The following is a 16,665-nucleotide window of genomic DNA, read 5'->3' as shown; positions in this document are numbered from 1 at the left end:
GTCTCATTCCATCACCTTTGTTTCCAGTGATTCTGGGAATTCCATGGCTCATGATCCATAACCCACTAATTGACTGGAAGACAAAGACCCTCACGTTTCCCTCGGAGCACTGTCAGCTAGCCTGTCTACCTAAGACTCCTATACCAGAGTGTGTAGGAATACATAAGATTTCCTCGTCTCAAGAAAATCTTCTGCCGGCTCAATACTCTGAGTTTTTAGATGTGTGTGACAAGAAGAATGCGGATACTCTTCCCTCACATCGCTCTTATGACTGTCCCATTGAATTATTACCGGGTGCTGCCATTCCGTTCGGAAGAATCTATTCCCTCTCAGAACCGGAATTGAAGGTCCTCAATGACTACCTATGGGAGAACCTGTCAAAGGGTTTAATCCAACCCTCTACTTCTCCAGCAGGCGCTGCGCTCTTCTTCGTGGGAAAGAAAGACGGTTCTCTACGCCCCTGCATTGACTATCAGGAACTAAATAAGATTACGGTGAAGAACAGGTACCCATTACCTCTGATTCCTGAACTATTGGAAAGAATTCGGTCAGCCAAACTCTTTACCAAATTAGATCTCAGAGGAGCGTATAATTTGGTCCGCATTCGACCCGGTGACAAATGGAAAACAGCCTTCCAAACCCGTTATGGGCACTATGAATTTCTGGTGATGCCTTTTGGACTCTGTAATGCCCCTGCTACCTTCCAGCATTTAATCAATGATGTCCTCCGAGAGTTATTGGACCAATTCGTAGTGGCATACCTGGATGACATCCTACTCTTCTCAGAGAACATCATGGATCACCAGAGACATGTCCGAATTGTCCTTGAGCGTCTCCGTAAGTACAAGTTGTACATCAAGTTAGAAAAATGCGAATTCGAAAAGCCCAGCATACAATTTCTCGGTTATATCATCTCTCCCGAGGGTTTGATTATGGACCCATGCAAGATTCAAGCCATGGTGGAATGGCCAATCCCTCGAAATGAAAAGGACATTCAGAGATTTGTGGGCTTTTCCAATTTCTATAGACGTTTTATTAAAAATTTCTCTGGTATTATTGCCCCAATCACCCGACTCACACGGAAAGAATTCCCCTTTCAAAAGGTCTCCTAAAGCGGATGCGGCATTCGACCAATTGAAGTCACTCTTCACATCTGCCCCTATCCTCATCCATCCAAATCCAGAATTACCATTCATCTTGGAAGTGGATGCATCCGACTCCGCTGTTGGTGCCATTCTGTCACAAAGAATTGGACCCAAGATGCTCCTTCATCCATGTGCCTTTTATTCATACCAAATGTCAATAGCTGAACGAAATGATGACATCGGAAACAAAGAACTCTTGGCTATAAAAGCTGCATTCTCTGAGTGGAGACATCTACTGGAGGGGGCCAATCACCCAATTACGGTCTTTACGGATCACAGGAACTTAGAATTCATTCGATCCGCAAAGAGACTGTCTGCGCAACAAGCCAGGTGGGCTCTCTTCTTTGCAAGATTTCAGTTCCACATCTCATACCGCCCTGGCTCCAAGAATGGGAAAGCCGATGCCTTGTCACGGTCATTGCCTAATCCTAGTTCAGACAAAGAGCAAGAAGAAACTATTCTTCCAAAAAGACATTTTTTGGGCGTCACATTCTCCGCCGATCACCTCACACGAATAAAGGGAGCCTACTCAAATGACTTTTCTTAAAAACCCTCCTCCGGAAGCAGAACTATTTCTATGTGATGGTCTCTGGAACTGTAAGGATCGTCTGTTCGTCCATAAGGAGGTAAGATTAGAGGTGCTCCAATTAATGCACGACTCCCGACCCGCTGGTCACCCAGGTGTCCTCAAGACACAGGAACTGTTGCCTCGCTCTTTTTGGTGGCCTAAATTAGCACAAGATGTTAAAGACTATGTCCTCTCCTGTGAGACTTGTGCTAGGACCAAGACCCCTCGAGCATCACCTATGGGTTTGCTGCAGCCTCTTCCGGTTCCAACTCGTCCTTGGGGGTCCATATCAATGGATTTTATTGTTGACCTGCCCCGATCAAGTGGACATAACACCATCCTGGTAGAAGTGGATCGACTTACAAAGATGGCTCACTTCATTGCAGCACTGAATCTTCCTTCTGCAGACCAGACAGCCAAGTTAATTGTGAAAGAGGTGTTTCGGCTTCACAGGGCTCCTGATGAGATCATATCCGATAGAGGGGTACAATTCACTTAAAAATTTTGGAGGACCATCTGTTCCTCTCTAGGAATTCGTTTAAATTTATTGTCTGGCTATCATCCACAATCCAATGGCCAGACAGAAAGGACCAATCAGACTTTGGAACAATACTTACAATGTTTTGTTTGTCATCTCCAGGATGACTGGATTGATTTCCTACCATTAGCTGAGTTTTCATACAACAACTCACATCATTCATCGACTCAGAAGAGTCCTTTTTTCTCAAATTATGGATTTCATCCAACCTTTATTCCTCGTTTTCCATCTTCGGGCCCCATTCCGGCAGTTACAGAGAAACTGTAGATTCTGCGAGACATCCAGGAGACCCTCAAAGAGACACTTCGTGAGACTCAAGTAAAGTACAAAAGAGCAGCAGATCAACACCGCAGACCCTTCCCAGAATTTCAAGTCGGGGATAAAGTATGGCTTTCTACAAGAAATCTACGTTTAAAGGTTCCAACCATTAAATTGGGCCAAAAATACATCGGGCCATTTCGCATCTCAGCACTAATAAATCCAGTGTCCTTCAGATTAGAGCTTCATGAGACCATCAAAATACACCCTGTGTTTCATTCTTCTCTGCTGAAACCTTTCTGTGAGAATCCGTTTCCTGGACGGAGACTTCCTCCCCCTGAAACCCGTCCTCGTGGACAACGAAGAGGAATTCATTGTGGAGAGAATTTTGGATTCCAGGTTACACCGAGGGAAACTACAGTACCTGGTTCAATGGGGGGCTATGGCCCAGAGGAGAGGTCTTGGGAACCCAAAGATTTTGTACATGCTCCGCGACTAGTCAAAGCTTTCCACCGGAGATATCCATAGAAGCCTAGCAAGGATCGTTCGGAGAACGCTCTTGGGAGGGGGGAGTAATGTCATATTCTCTAGCCTGCTGTACCCATGCTTGGCCACCGGGACTGCTACCACTCTCAATGTCTTGTTCTAGCCTGCAGTACCTATACTTGTCCACCGGGATTGCTGCTGCAAAACTATGGAACATTCCAGACCCTGATACCTGACACCTCTGCTCCACCTCTCAGCCTGCATATATAAACCTCCCTTTCCTGTTCCTCCCTTGCCTGTTTATACTGGTTCCTTAGCTCCTGCAAGGTTCCTGTGTTTACTGCTGTGCTAGGTATTGCTATCATCCTGTTCCAGTCTCCTCGTTGCCACCTCTGCTTGTTACCTGACTACTCAAGCTGCCGCCTGCCTCTGACCTCTGCTTGTTACCTGACTACTCAATCTACCGCCTGCCTCTGACCTCTGCTTGTGACCCCTACTACTCTTCCTGCTGTTCCTGCCACTGGGATCCACTTCAGCTGAAGTCCAATCCTTGACACACACCTACTAATAGCAACAATCATGGCATGGCTCTCACAAATGTTTTTAATATGAAAAAAGGAAAATGATTTAACAGAACAAGATCAAACTCATGTTTACTGTACATTTATTAATCTTATCTTTTATTTGTATGGCGCCAACCTTATCCACAGCGCAATTCAGTGTAGGAGGGACAATAAAATTGTATAACAATAGTAGTTATTTGTTAAGACATACGAAAGGAGGCTCCTGCTCCAAGGAACTGACAATCTAGAAGGACGCAAAAAAATAACACCAGGTCTATCAACTGAAAGGCATCCTACTGAAAACAATTTTATTTCTTCCTTTAATAGACCTAGCCCAGCTGTTTCTACTGGTTTTGACCCAGTTCTGCAGCTGGAAGACTGTGTAAATTGGCCGGATTGAGGTTAATCTGCCTCTCCGTTCCAGATTATTTTTGTTAGAAAATTGTTGAGGGATCCAATAGAGATGTACAACTGACTTTGTCTATGTGGGGAGACCTTTCCCCTGAAGCAGGGATATAATCACTCAGCCAGCAGTGTCCTGGACTCCTGGGCCATTCTGATAAGAACCTAACAAGCTATCAGAGAGATTTTGCACATCGGGCTGTGAGTGATGGGTTTTATTATTTCCTCTTATCACAGTTTCAAGAAATAGTAGATAAATAGGTGAATTAGCTTGAAGTAAAGTGAATAAAATATACAGTAACTCAAAAAGGTACCACTGGGTCCGAGTACAAGAAATTACATTTCCAGTGCAAATTCAAATTCTTCCACAACCAGAACCGAGCCAAAGCATTTAACTCACTGAGTGCCAACAGGAACAGAAAATCCTTACCCTACAAGTTTGATAGTAAAATTGTTACTTATATATTCCTTTAATTTCTTCAGTGTGAGGGGACCATGCACCTATTTTGTTTTGGGGAAAGGTATTATGACACGCTCCTCTGTCACTAACGGGATTAATACATGAAATATTACTCACATAGTCTATGGGACTACAACCCTAAAGGATTTTAGGTTTCAGACAGTGGTTTTCAAGCCTCTCCTCAAGGTCCTGAGACTATGGTTTTTGGATTACCAGTGGACATCCTATTCCTATGCAAAAAAAAAAGTGCATTCACGTGTACAATGCATTAGTTATTCCGAAAATCTGGTTTTGTTGGTGGTTTCTGAGACATGTTGAGGAAAACCAGCTAAAGGTAATTATTGTTCACTGTTCTGTCAGTGCTGAGAAAGCATGCCAATTAAACGTTGAACCCAAGTACAGGTGCATATTACATTCAGAGATGTGGATTGTTTTCTTATATTCTGATGTCTGTACAGTTGCTCCAAATGAATTACAGAACACACAACATTTGATTTGTTTTTGTGTACATAGTTCATTCCGGGATCCCAAGGAATATCTACTGTATTTGTTATATTTGGTCAAACGCGTGTTTAGTTGAGTTCCCACTGACACTATATTTTTATTTTTTTTAACCAATAATGGGTACATCCTAAAAACGTAGGTTATTTTAGGGTTAATGAGCCTTGTAGTGTTATTCAGGGCCTACGACAAGGGGGGGAGACCCGGGACAAGTGTTCCGGGCTAGGTGGCTGTGGGGGCCCCAGCCGACTGGTGCTGGAAGTGGGGCTTGGTCAGAGGTTAGGCCCAGCTTCTGCTTCTGGCTGCCAGGCTTCTAATTGCTGCTGGGCCCGTAATTGTTGCCAGGCCTGAGCTCTCCCTAGTTGCTGCTGCGGTGGGCCTTTCTCCGCGGCCAGGCTTCTCTCCCCCGTTGGTCTGCACCGTAAATCAGGCCCAATTTCTGCCTCCGAGCACAAGACCGGCGCATGACCGAAGGGCTGAGTCCACCCAAGGTAAGTGTGTGTTGTGTTGTGTGAAGGGGGGTGTTGTGGGGGTAGTATATCTGTGTGGCTTGTGGGGGGGGGGGGGGATTGAGTAGGGAGTTGAGTGAAGAGGGGAGGATTGATAGAGTGGGATTGATTGGGAGAGACGGGAAGAGTGAGAGGGGGTTGGGGGAGAGGAAGAATGAGAGAGGCGACTGAGGGGAGTGAATTTGTATGTATTTGGGGGGTGGGGGTTGTATGTATTTGGGAGGGGTAATTGAGGAAGCAGGATTGAATGAGAGGGGTAATTAATGGAGGGGGTTAGAGTGATTGGAGAGAGGGGGTATAAGAGAGGGAGTGACAAAGAGAGGGGTAAGAGTGAGAAAGGGGAGAAAAATTCATGGGAGGAGGAGGGGAAATAGAGAAGGGGAATCGTGAGGTGTAAAATGGGGGGCTTGCCGGACCACCGACACAGGGTGTCGGTCGTAACTCTAGTCCTGAAATCTGTCTGCGGCCCTGGTCGGACGCCCAGGTGTTATTCTGCAGCCAATGCTTACTGAATTTCTAACAGCAGGTTGAACGCTTAATAACTCTAGTTGTAACATTATTTTACTCAAATTGCAGAGCCCTCTTTATTCTCTGTCCTCTTATCTCGCAGGTAACATAGCTGCAGAAGAACAAACAGTGATATTTTTTTAACATCCTTCACTAGAACAAATATGCCCAGGGATTTCATTGCAAATGTCTGTATGCAGTTGCTAGTAAGAGTAATTTGTGTTTGATCTATTCCACATAGGAGTACAAGGAAGGAGCTATGGTGACCCAAGGCTGTGATATCTGTCACTAGCAGTGACAGCTCATTACAAGCTCGGAGAGGGCATCTCTTGGGAAAGGAGGGTGGGGAATTGATAGTATCCTTCTGGCATCATTGCCCTCGAATAAAGCAAAATTCAATAGCTCGGAAGAGTGTAGAATAATTTTTCTATATTACCTTGACTGGAAGAGTTATTATATACAATGTTATTCCGAAATTAAATTAAAAAGTTATATTGGTGTGATAATGATCTCCATTATTAATATTACTATACTAGACACCACTATAATATTTAGAGCTGGCAGAGCAACATATAGAACTTCTGCCTAGCAATATTACATGCTTGTGCATTTGGTACCAAAGTTACACTGATGCTGCAGTTTTACTCAAATAAATTTTAGCTTTGAGTATTTACTGGTAACCATCAAGTAGAAACAAAATTGCCAGTTTCAACAGCAAATAAATGAATGGCATTCTGCATGCTATAGTGAAGCTCCAAATATACATGTGATTAAATACTTGTATGTATGTATATATGTATGTGTTGTGGTAAACGGCTCCCTTTATGTAGCGCTGCCGTTTGCGACACAGTCTTCTAGGGTTAAATTTGTAGAAAAAGGACAAACACGTGTATACACACAAGAGACACAGCCCTCAGCGGTTTATTTTGTCTACAAGCTACGGGTACACTGTGCCTTTAAGAAAACAAAATCATAAAATAAAAACCTATTCCCTATAGGGAAACTAACTAAACTTTGTTGTGGCCCTTTTTAATGGCACTGGCCAGCTAAACTGGTTCCCAGCCCAAAACATATACTATCCTATGCAACCAAATAAACTTTTAACATTGCAGAGTCTTATTTATTGCTTATCAGTATTGTAGAGGATTCCTATCCTAGGGTCTCTGTGTAGGTTTAACAGCAAATAGGAACGCCAGATCCAGGCTGTGTCCAGCCCGTGGAAATCTTTACCCTGGGTGGGGTTCCCAGCTGGTCCCAGCAGCCATGCTTCCTGCACGGCTGGGGAACCAGAACAGCCAGAGTCCTTCCTGGCTTGGAGAAAATCAATCTCCCCCTTGCTGGAAAAAAGCAGTCTCTCTTGTGCAGCGTACTTTCTGCCTTTTAAACCTTCACTTAGGAATGCTGTCTCAATTAGTACCAGGTGCAGCAAGCTCCCATAGAGGAATTTAACCTCCTGTACACTGGAACCTATCCACTCCGCTAGATCTGTAGTCCATAAGGACAGTGACTCCGTCACAGTGTGTATATAATGGGCAGTGGCTTAGTTTATCAAGACACAGAAAACTTTTCATATTACATTCAGTAGCAAGCTGTAGTTAATTTTTTGTTTTTATATTAAGATTATTGAATTGCTTAATTGGCATTGGCAAGGGAGCATTGGCATCTTAAGAGTGATGCATTTAAAGTGATCATTTTAAGTGACAATAATAGTTAGATTATAGTTTGCCTAGAGGTGACTGGGGACTGCATCCTTTCTACAAACTTTTACTCAAGGCAACAAACGGTGAGCTTATATGACCACACTTTGATCCCATGCTTGTTAACCTGCATATTTTAACCCCACACCCTTTTACAACTTATTTCACTGCAGCCTCTCCCAAAACTGACTGCACAAAAATAACTCCCACACCAACTCAGCCCACTGAAACCCAGAACTGACTAGCATTGCAATGCAGCAAAACATTTGACAAGGAACAGGCACACCCCTGCTGTTTAGTCTGCACACATTCACAACAGCTCCACGCAGCACTACCTACATCTGGTATCATGAACCTGCTATGTATCTTAACTTTTTTCTTTCTCATGGAGATGTTACTCCCTCTATTCACTACAAACTCCTCCATCCTGGCCCACACCCAACATCACCATACACCCTGGACTACTCAAAAGCTTTTCACTATCTATGGAATGTTGGTGGAGAACTCTAAAAACCAGCACACCAACCACTGATCACTCTAATGGCAAACACCACAAATTTACAACTTGCAAACAACTACCCAAATTTCTATTCATACTATTACTCTCTTTAGCAGGTGATATTGAACCTAACCCAGGTCCTCCCATTTCAAATCTGTCCCATGCCCCGAGAATTCCAGCTTTAAATTCCAAAAAGGGCTATCTGTCGCCCATATAAATATTCGGAGCCTGCTGCCCAAACTGGACGAACTAAGGGCATGGTGCCTTATGCATACACCCAAAGCCATCGTTCTTACAGAAACATGGCTAACCCATAAAACACCTGATGGCAAATATCGCCATTCAGGGATACTCCATTTTTAGGAGAGATAGGTCAAAGAGAGGAGGAGGGGTGTTATTTTATATTGCAGACACATTACAATTTACACTGTTAAATTGCCCCCCAAGCCCACCCTCTTTTGAAATTCTAGTTGGCAAAATCTGCCTCCCCTTTTCTAAGCCCATCTTGCTCGCTGGCATCTACCGCCCCCCTAAAGCCCCTCTACAATCCCTGGCTGATATCACCCAGTTTCTTGGCTCCATTTCCTCTCTGAACGAGAAGAGTGAGCTGCTAGTTCTTGGGATTTCAACTTCAACTGGCTTGACCCTAAAAACCATAAAATCCAGATACAACTCAAGTCACTTAACCTATCACAACTCATTTCCCAACCCACACGGACAAACCTGAAATCGCATAACCATTCCTTGCTAGACTGGATTCTCTCCTCAAACCCCAGCAGAATCCAATCCTCTGGCATCCTTCCTGACATTTTCAGTGACCATGCAATAGTGTACTGTGTAAGGAAAATTAAAACGCCCCATTCAAGCCCTAAAGTTCTCCTCACTAGAACATTTAAAAACTTTAACCCACAACAGTTTCTGGATGACCTTACCAACTGCCCATGGCACAGAATCAATTTAATTCCCGACCCTGATTCTGCGCTCGACTATTTCCAATCCGAGTTCTTAAAACTCTGCGATACCCATGCTCCACTACACAAAATAAGGGTACGGGGGGCCCATCTTCCATGGGTTACAACTGACCTTATTGCACTCTACCAGCTCAGGGATACACTGGCGACACACTTTATTCGAGCTCGGCTAGTCCCACGAATTCGGGTATACTCGGGTGTATTGAGGTTTGTGACTGTTTTCTGCCCGAGTGCATTGCGTTATTTTCCAGGCAGGGATTGAAGCATTTTATTCCCGCTGGCTGCAATACTGCACAGTATATATATATATATACTACATTACAATTCATGAATTTATGCCATCTGGTTGACACGCGAAGCATTGCAGCCTATTAAATCCTAATCATTATCATTTAACAGATCAGCCGCCCATCAGCCAGGCATGAACCATGGCTGGGAAGGCAAACGCAACGGGGCTTGTCTGAGGTGAGGAGCGGCGCATTCCAGGTATCTGCCAGGTACATACTGGGTATTTGCTCGAATAAAGTGTGTCGCAGCAGTACTTTGTAGCTTTTCCACAAGGTAACTGGCACTACCAAGGATCTCAATCACTACAGATGCCTGCGGAACATGTGCACAAGGCAAACACGGCACGCAAAAGCACAATATTGCTCTGACAATCTCCACCAAAATACATCAAACCCAGCTAACTGCTGGAAGGTTATCAACAATATATTCCAGCCTCCTAACCATCAACAACCAAGTAATATCACTAAGGGGGATATTACTCTGACAAACCCCACTGACATTGCAAATGCATTCAATGATTACTTTGTGGGGTGTGCCACTAACTTATTAGCAAAACGCAACCCAAACCACAAACCTGAATCTTATCCTGGGAGTGCCCACATAGCCCCACCCCTTCCCAACACTGCCCACAGTTTTCAATTTGGCCCAGTATCTGAAGAGGAGATTACACAAGCACTCCTCAAACTAAAACTAAGCAGCCAATGCGGACCTGACTTGCTACAATCTAGGTTCCTACGACTTTGTGCCCCAGCCATTGCCAAACCAATTGCTTCCATAGTCAACTCTATCCTGTCTGCAGGCCATATCCCTAAGACCTGGAAAACTGCCAGAGTTGTCCCAATCTTCAAAAGTGGGGACAAAAACACTGTCTCAAACTACAGACCAATCTCACTTCTCCCAATTCTATCCAATGTCATGGAAAAATGTGTCCACTCCCAATTAAGCGACTACTACACCAAGACAAATTTCCCTTGCCAATTCCAATCTGGCTTTCGTCCCGAACACTCCACCGTAACTACCCTGCTAAAAGTTTGCAATGAAATACAGTGTGGAATGGAACAGGGACAACTCACTGGTGCAGTATTCCTAGATTTTGAAAAGGCTTTTGATACAGTTGATCATGCTATCCTGCTTAACAAACTCCAGAGCTCTGGAATAGGGAAGCATGCTTTAAACTGGTTTCAGTCCTACCTATCAGGAAGATCCCAACATGTGTCCATCTCGGGCTCTAACTCCAACCCCTTGGATATCACCTGTGGTGTCCCACAAGGCTCTGTTCTGGGGCCCCTACTCTTCTCAGTGGTCATTAATGATCTTCCCACAGCTTGTAAGGAAGCCTCAATACACATGTATGCAGATGACACAATCCTATATGCACACAGCCATAGCCTCTCTGACCTTCAACACATACTTCAGTCTGACTTTTTCAGACTCGAAAACTGGATTTCCCAAAACAAACTGTTTTTAAACACTGACAAGACTGTAACAATGGTATTTGGTACCAAGACTAAATTCTTAAAGCTTGCAGCGACTGAGCTCCATATTAGAACCAACACTAACACCACCCTAACCCCTGTCACTAGTTTTAAATACCTGGGCTTATGGTTTGACTCCCACTTAACATTCGGAATGCACATTGATACCCTGACAACCAAGACCTATGCCAAACTAGGGGTACTTTACAGGAACAAATCCTCCCTATGTCTCCTGGTCAGAAAGCGTATCGCACAGCAGGTGCCAATGCCAATTATTGACTATGGAGACATAGTATATGGCACGGCACCTCAAACCCACCTTAGCAAACTTGACACCCTCTACAATTCAATTTGTCATTTTGTTCTCCAATGCAACTACAACACACATCACTGCGAAATGCTCAAAGAACTAGATTGGTCATCACTAGAGTCTAGGCTCAAAGTTCACCTTTCCTGTCTTGCCTTTAATTTTTTTTATGGGCAAGCTACCCAGCTACCTGAACAAGCTCCTCACCCCTACCACATGCAGCACTTATCACCTGAGATCAGACTCCAAAAGACTGTTCATGGTCTCAAGGCTCAACAAAGTATCCGGCCGTTCCTCCTTCTCTTACCGTGCACCCCAAAACTGGAACAACCTACCAGAGACTCTCACATCCACCACCAGTTTAAGTTCTTTCAAATCTAAGGCTGTCTCACACTTTAATCTGGTCTGTAACTGTTTCATACTCCCATAATATATATTTTCTTTAACTGTGCATGCAATGTCTTGTATATAATGTATACCCTGTTCATTTATGTAACTGTATTTGTAACCATGTATTATTTGTCTTAACTCTGTGCCCAGGACATACTTGAAAACGAGCGGTAACTCTCAATGTATTACTTCCTGGTAAAATATTTTATAAATAAATAAATAATTACCTGAAATCCAAGTCAGACGAATATTATTTGCAATGAGAATTTAGAGTAACATTTAACTTTTTAGAGTAATAATACTGTAAAAGTTTTCACTGTTTAATGAGTTCCTGAGGGACGGGCTGATAATAATATATCTATGTTTTTTAAGCACTGATATTATTTTCTCCATTTTTCAGGATGTTACCTTAGTTTTTTCACCGCTATTTTCTTTCTGAAAGAAATCATGTCCCATTGTCCCGTTAATTACAAATTATACTTTCAAAATGGCCTGATTTAGGAAAAAGGTTAAACTGTGGGTGGACACCAGTTCTTTTATTCATCATAATTATGTAGGTAATGCTTCTAGATAGTACAATGTATTGTATCATTAGGGGGAGAAGGTTACAGAACATGGAAAAATAACAATATCCATCTGTTTTTTAGTCACAGTCATTAGAAATAAACTTGGCTCCATTGAACCTGGACTAGTGTATTCAGAGCTTGTCTAATTTCTCTCAATGCATAATCAATTACTCACACTCTCTGAAGCAATGAGGCTGCTGCCTTCTTGATAACCAAATGGATTTTGCTGGTGACTGTAAATGAAGTAAAAAAAATGTTTCAAAACCATAGGAATCAGAAATATGCGAACATAATGTTTTTTTAATGTGTGTTCCTGTGTCCACAGAAGGTGGCTTATATACTAGGGGACTTGCACTCTATAAATGCATTATGAGGAAAACGGATTGGTTTGTGCTGGGCTGTTTATATAATCAGATATAATCAGTACACAGATATTAAAGACTGGAGGTAAATGTGTTGAGTAATACTGATATTTGTTGTTTTCCTAAAGAACTCTTCACACTCATCTGCTCATCCCAGAAAAACACTGCAACATAAAACTCTTATGATTAATGATCATGCACTTTTACCTTCTAAATGCTTTTTTTTTTTTACTCTGCAGCTACTGACTCCAACTTCATCCCTAATGACTGCATTTGCCAAATGTGCTTGTGACATTTTTTTCAAAGGCTCACAGGGCAAAACCAACCAAACATAAAAAATAAAAAAAAACCTCTGACTAATTAGTCTTATATGCTAGAGCACTTATACTCCATGTGGAGAAATAACACTGAATACATCTGAGATACCTGGGAATTAAGCCAATTTAAATTGGGCAAATAGGTATTCTTTTGACAGAATAGGGAGAAGGAGCGGCTCAGTGAGTAAAGACACTGACTGGCACTGAGTTTGAAGCAGGGGAACCTGGTTAAATTCCCGGTGTTGGCTTCGTGTGACCAAGTGGGCAAGTCACTTTATCTCCCCACTTTATCTCCCCAAGCACCAAAAACATAGATTGTAAACTCTACGGGGCAGGGACCTGTGTCTGCAAAATGTCTCTCTAAAGCACTATGTAAAACTAGCAGCATTATACAAGAACATGCTATTACTATTATGAATAGGGCACCTGGTCGTGGCCATTTCGCTGTTCACAAATGACCGTCGGCATTTGGCCGGAGACAGACACTCTGCCGCTGCCGATCTGTCGCAGGACACATGAGTCGCCGGCAGCTTCTAGAGAAGGTAAGTTTTAGGGTTTTTTTTAAGTGAGGGGGTTAACTTTAGGGGTTTTAGCGGTTAGCGTAGGGGGTTAACTTTAGGGGATTTCCATCATAAAAGTTTTTTTCTTTTGCTGTTTTGTGGCGGTACAGAAATAAAAAGTTGAAAATAAAGGAGTGTTGGGATGGGGGGTTATCGCACTGCACAGAAAATAACGATTTCAGATTAGACGGGGGTAGAGATTTGGGAGGGGCCGGGGGACATTTTGCAGGGTATTAGGGAAAGAGGCAAGGATAGGGACTTACCTTAGTGGCAAAGCGACTGACGGCTGAGTGTCCCGGGAGCGAGGTGAGTTGCAGCCAAGCAACTATTGCGGTCATCTATTTGCAGTGAAATGACTGTGACCAATGGTCAGGGTATAACCATAAGGTTTAGTCAGCATAGGTTTGTGTTGTAGTAAAAGCTGATGTGTGTAATAGGATCTGTCTAGGCTAGTAATTTATACATAGACATTGGGCTGATACAATGTAAAGAATACCTTTTGCCTGAAGTATGAGGGAAGCTGGCTGTAGTTGGCTGAATTTTGGTGGGAAATTCAGGTGTATAGAAATGGAGGCATGACACGGGCTCAGGGCTATTCCCTTCGCTAGGCCAGAAGGGATCTTACGATGTGATTATCTTCCCACCTGCATTAAATGGTATTAAATCAAGGTTTGTGTTTATATTATGGTTATGAAACATAGGGGCCTTTACCTCCATCCAGGTGTCAGTGTCCATTTATCTGTTGGGGCTTTGGAAGGGACTTATAGGAGCCTTGAATAGTCTTATATTGATAGCTTGTTGTGTGTATTTGTGCAAAAGACTGGTTGAAAAAAATGTGTAACCTGTGTGAGCTCACTTCAAGCAAGTTATAAGTTTAAAACTTGGAATGTGTGAAATATAAATCCCAATGTCATATCTCTACTTTTTCTTGAGAGGTTAGTAGAATGTCAGGGTACTCAAAATGACTGACTGCCAGGTCATTAGCTACAGAAACATCGTCTTGAAAGTGTCTGCCGGAATGTAGGAGAACTCCAAGTTTGTCAAATCTAGTTAATCTGTTTTCATTTTCTTCTGCATGCTCGGTTCAGTGAAAAGTGATGGCAAGCAGTTTAGTCTTCCAATGCCATTTATGATTGACTGGTTAATTATGGGTTTTGTTAATCCCTTGTTAAATAAATGAAATTTCCAAACGGATTTGGAGAAAACCTGTTACATTGTAATTGCTGTGAATTGCATTGGAAACATGCCAGGATTCTTACGAGAGAGAGATAAACGCGAAGTGCCTATAATATGTTATTTGATTGGGATTCGAATTGAATAGTTTTCTAACACTACAGTTTGAACATATTCATGTTTCATTGAAGTGTTTGTGAGTTGAGTAGAATGAGTTTAAAACTAAAGTTAACTTGATAAAAACACAAAGCTCTTAATACTGGGTTTCTCCTTTGGGATAACAGAACTGAAGGCAACAACTGCTTCTCCATTTTGAGCTATGTTTATTATGATGCAAACTTCTTCTCCCTTGGTATCTATAATAATGTATCCCTTGGACACTAGTTTTCATGACTCTATATCTCAGGAGTTGAAAATAGCTTGAAGATAGCAATAGGGTTTCTGTGACCATCAGCTATGGTTTCTAATATAAAGTTAAACAGTGGGGACTTCTGTTTTAAGTATTCAAAATTCACAGCACAGGCCTTTGTCCAGCTATGCTCATCTCTAGTGCTTTCTAACCCATTACGAGAACCAAAACGAGAGTCTTCTAATGTTCAGCAGTAATATTATGTCCATTGGAGTATGGAAAGGTTTGGAAGACATCAAGGCACATAGTGGCATTATTAACAGTGTTTTTGAGTCACTGTACTTTAAGTTGAAGAAACATTTGAATTCAGAATTGTTTCTTCTGTACAGTGACACACGACAGGGCTGTCCTCTTTCTCCTTTACTTTTTGTTTTAGCTATGGAGCCTTGTGCAATACAGATTAAAAACAACATCAAGTTTCACAGTGTCTCATTTTAAATACACAACACAATATATTGCTGTATGCTGATGATCTCATATTGACATTAACAAATCCAGACATTACACCCCTTGCATTAAGGTAATATATGTTTTATTCTAATATATCTGGTTATAAAATGAATGTGGTAAAATGTAAAATATTGATTACGTAACTCATTTGATATTCTTGAATATAGTTGGTGCCCTACAACAAGAAAATATCTTGGGATTTTTATTAGTCCATAATTAGAAAAAATACTTAACCTAAACTTTCAAACTCTAATAGAATTGATTAAAGTATATAGATAGAATCTAATACCTTTTGTGTAGGGGAAATATTTATGGAAAAAATGTCCATCATTCCTCACATAAATGATCTTATTGTATGAAGAAACTGTCATATGGTATATAAAAAATGAAATAAAGGTGCAGAAATATTGATACAAATTGCGGCATTTTCATCTTGCGTCCCTTTGTGGCAATGTATCGAGGTCTTTGCTCCAAGTGTTTCGCTGTTTTCGTCAGCTTGCCATTTGGGGAGTGATCATAGGAGTTACATGACGCACAGATTATACTTAATCTATGAGAAATTGCTTTAATTTAGGATTAACTGATTTACTGAGATTGATAAACCTAGATTCTTGTATGGCACAAAGAACATCATCCACAATGGGCATTGTTATGATAATGTAATGAGATACTATGTATTTGAATCCCTTTGCTGCTTCAGGGGTTAATGAGCCACAGTCTGAGTTTAAAAAATACACTATATTGGGTGTGTAACAGGCCAGGACTCTTCATGCTGAGCTTCAAAGAGAGCTTAATTGGGGTGGGGGGTTAGAGTCTATCCTGTATGGCTCACTTAAAAAGGCCAGATGGCTTGTATATTGCTGATAGTCGAGATAAGGGCAGTTCTCTGGCAGACGTGGGAATAAAATATGGCCCCTGTGACAACTTTCTAAACAAAAAAGGGTTTTCAATGGCATTCTCTGGAGGGTTTATGGATAGCCAGGGGGGAGTGGCTAAGAAAGTATTCAACATGAGAAGTTCTTTATTAAAAATGAGAATATCCTGTTAGTCATCTCCTCTGCATAATAAGAGTAACAAATCTGTAATCGTGTCACTGAGGGGCATGTTCTTACATCACATGCTGTATTTTTAAGAGGTAATAAGGGGTAGATATTAATTTGTTGCTCAGGTTTAGGTGTAAGATGGTCATGTTTAGTCTTGTCACGTCCACCATGAACGTGTGAATGTATTAATGTAGCTCACATGTGTGTAAGTAAACAGATGT

At 42.0% G+C, this 16,665-nt stretch overlaps 1 protein-coding gene across 1 annotated transcript in view; it reads left to right on the top strand.

The window, feature by feature from the left end:
• ZMAT4 (zinc finger matrin-type 4) overlaps positions 1-16,665 on the top strand; it is a 207,368-nt gene that overhangs the window by 174,544 nt on the left and 16,159 nt on the right. The gene's annotated exons all lie outside the window — the stretch shown is intronic.

The sequence above is a fragment of the Ascaphus truei genome, chromosome 8 (genome assembly GCF_040206685.1).
Source record: "Ascaphus truei isolate aAscTru1 chromosome 8, aAscTru1.hap1, whole genome shotgun sequence".
Lineage (NCBI taxonomy): Eukaryota > Metazoa > Chordata > Amphibia > Anura > Ascaphidae > Ascaphus > Ascaphus truei.
Note: the sequence above shows the minus strand (reverse complement) of the source record. Positions and strands in the feature narration are given on the sequence as shown.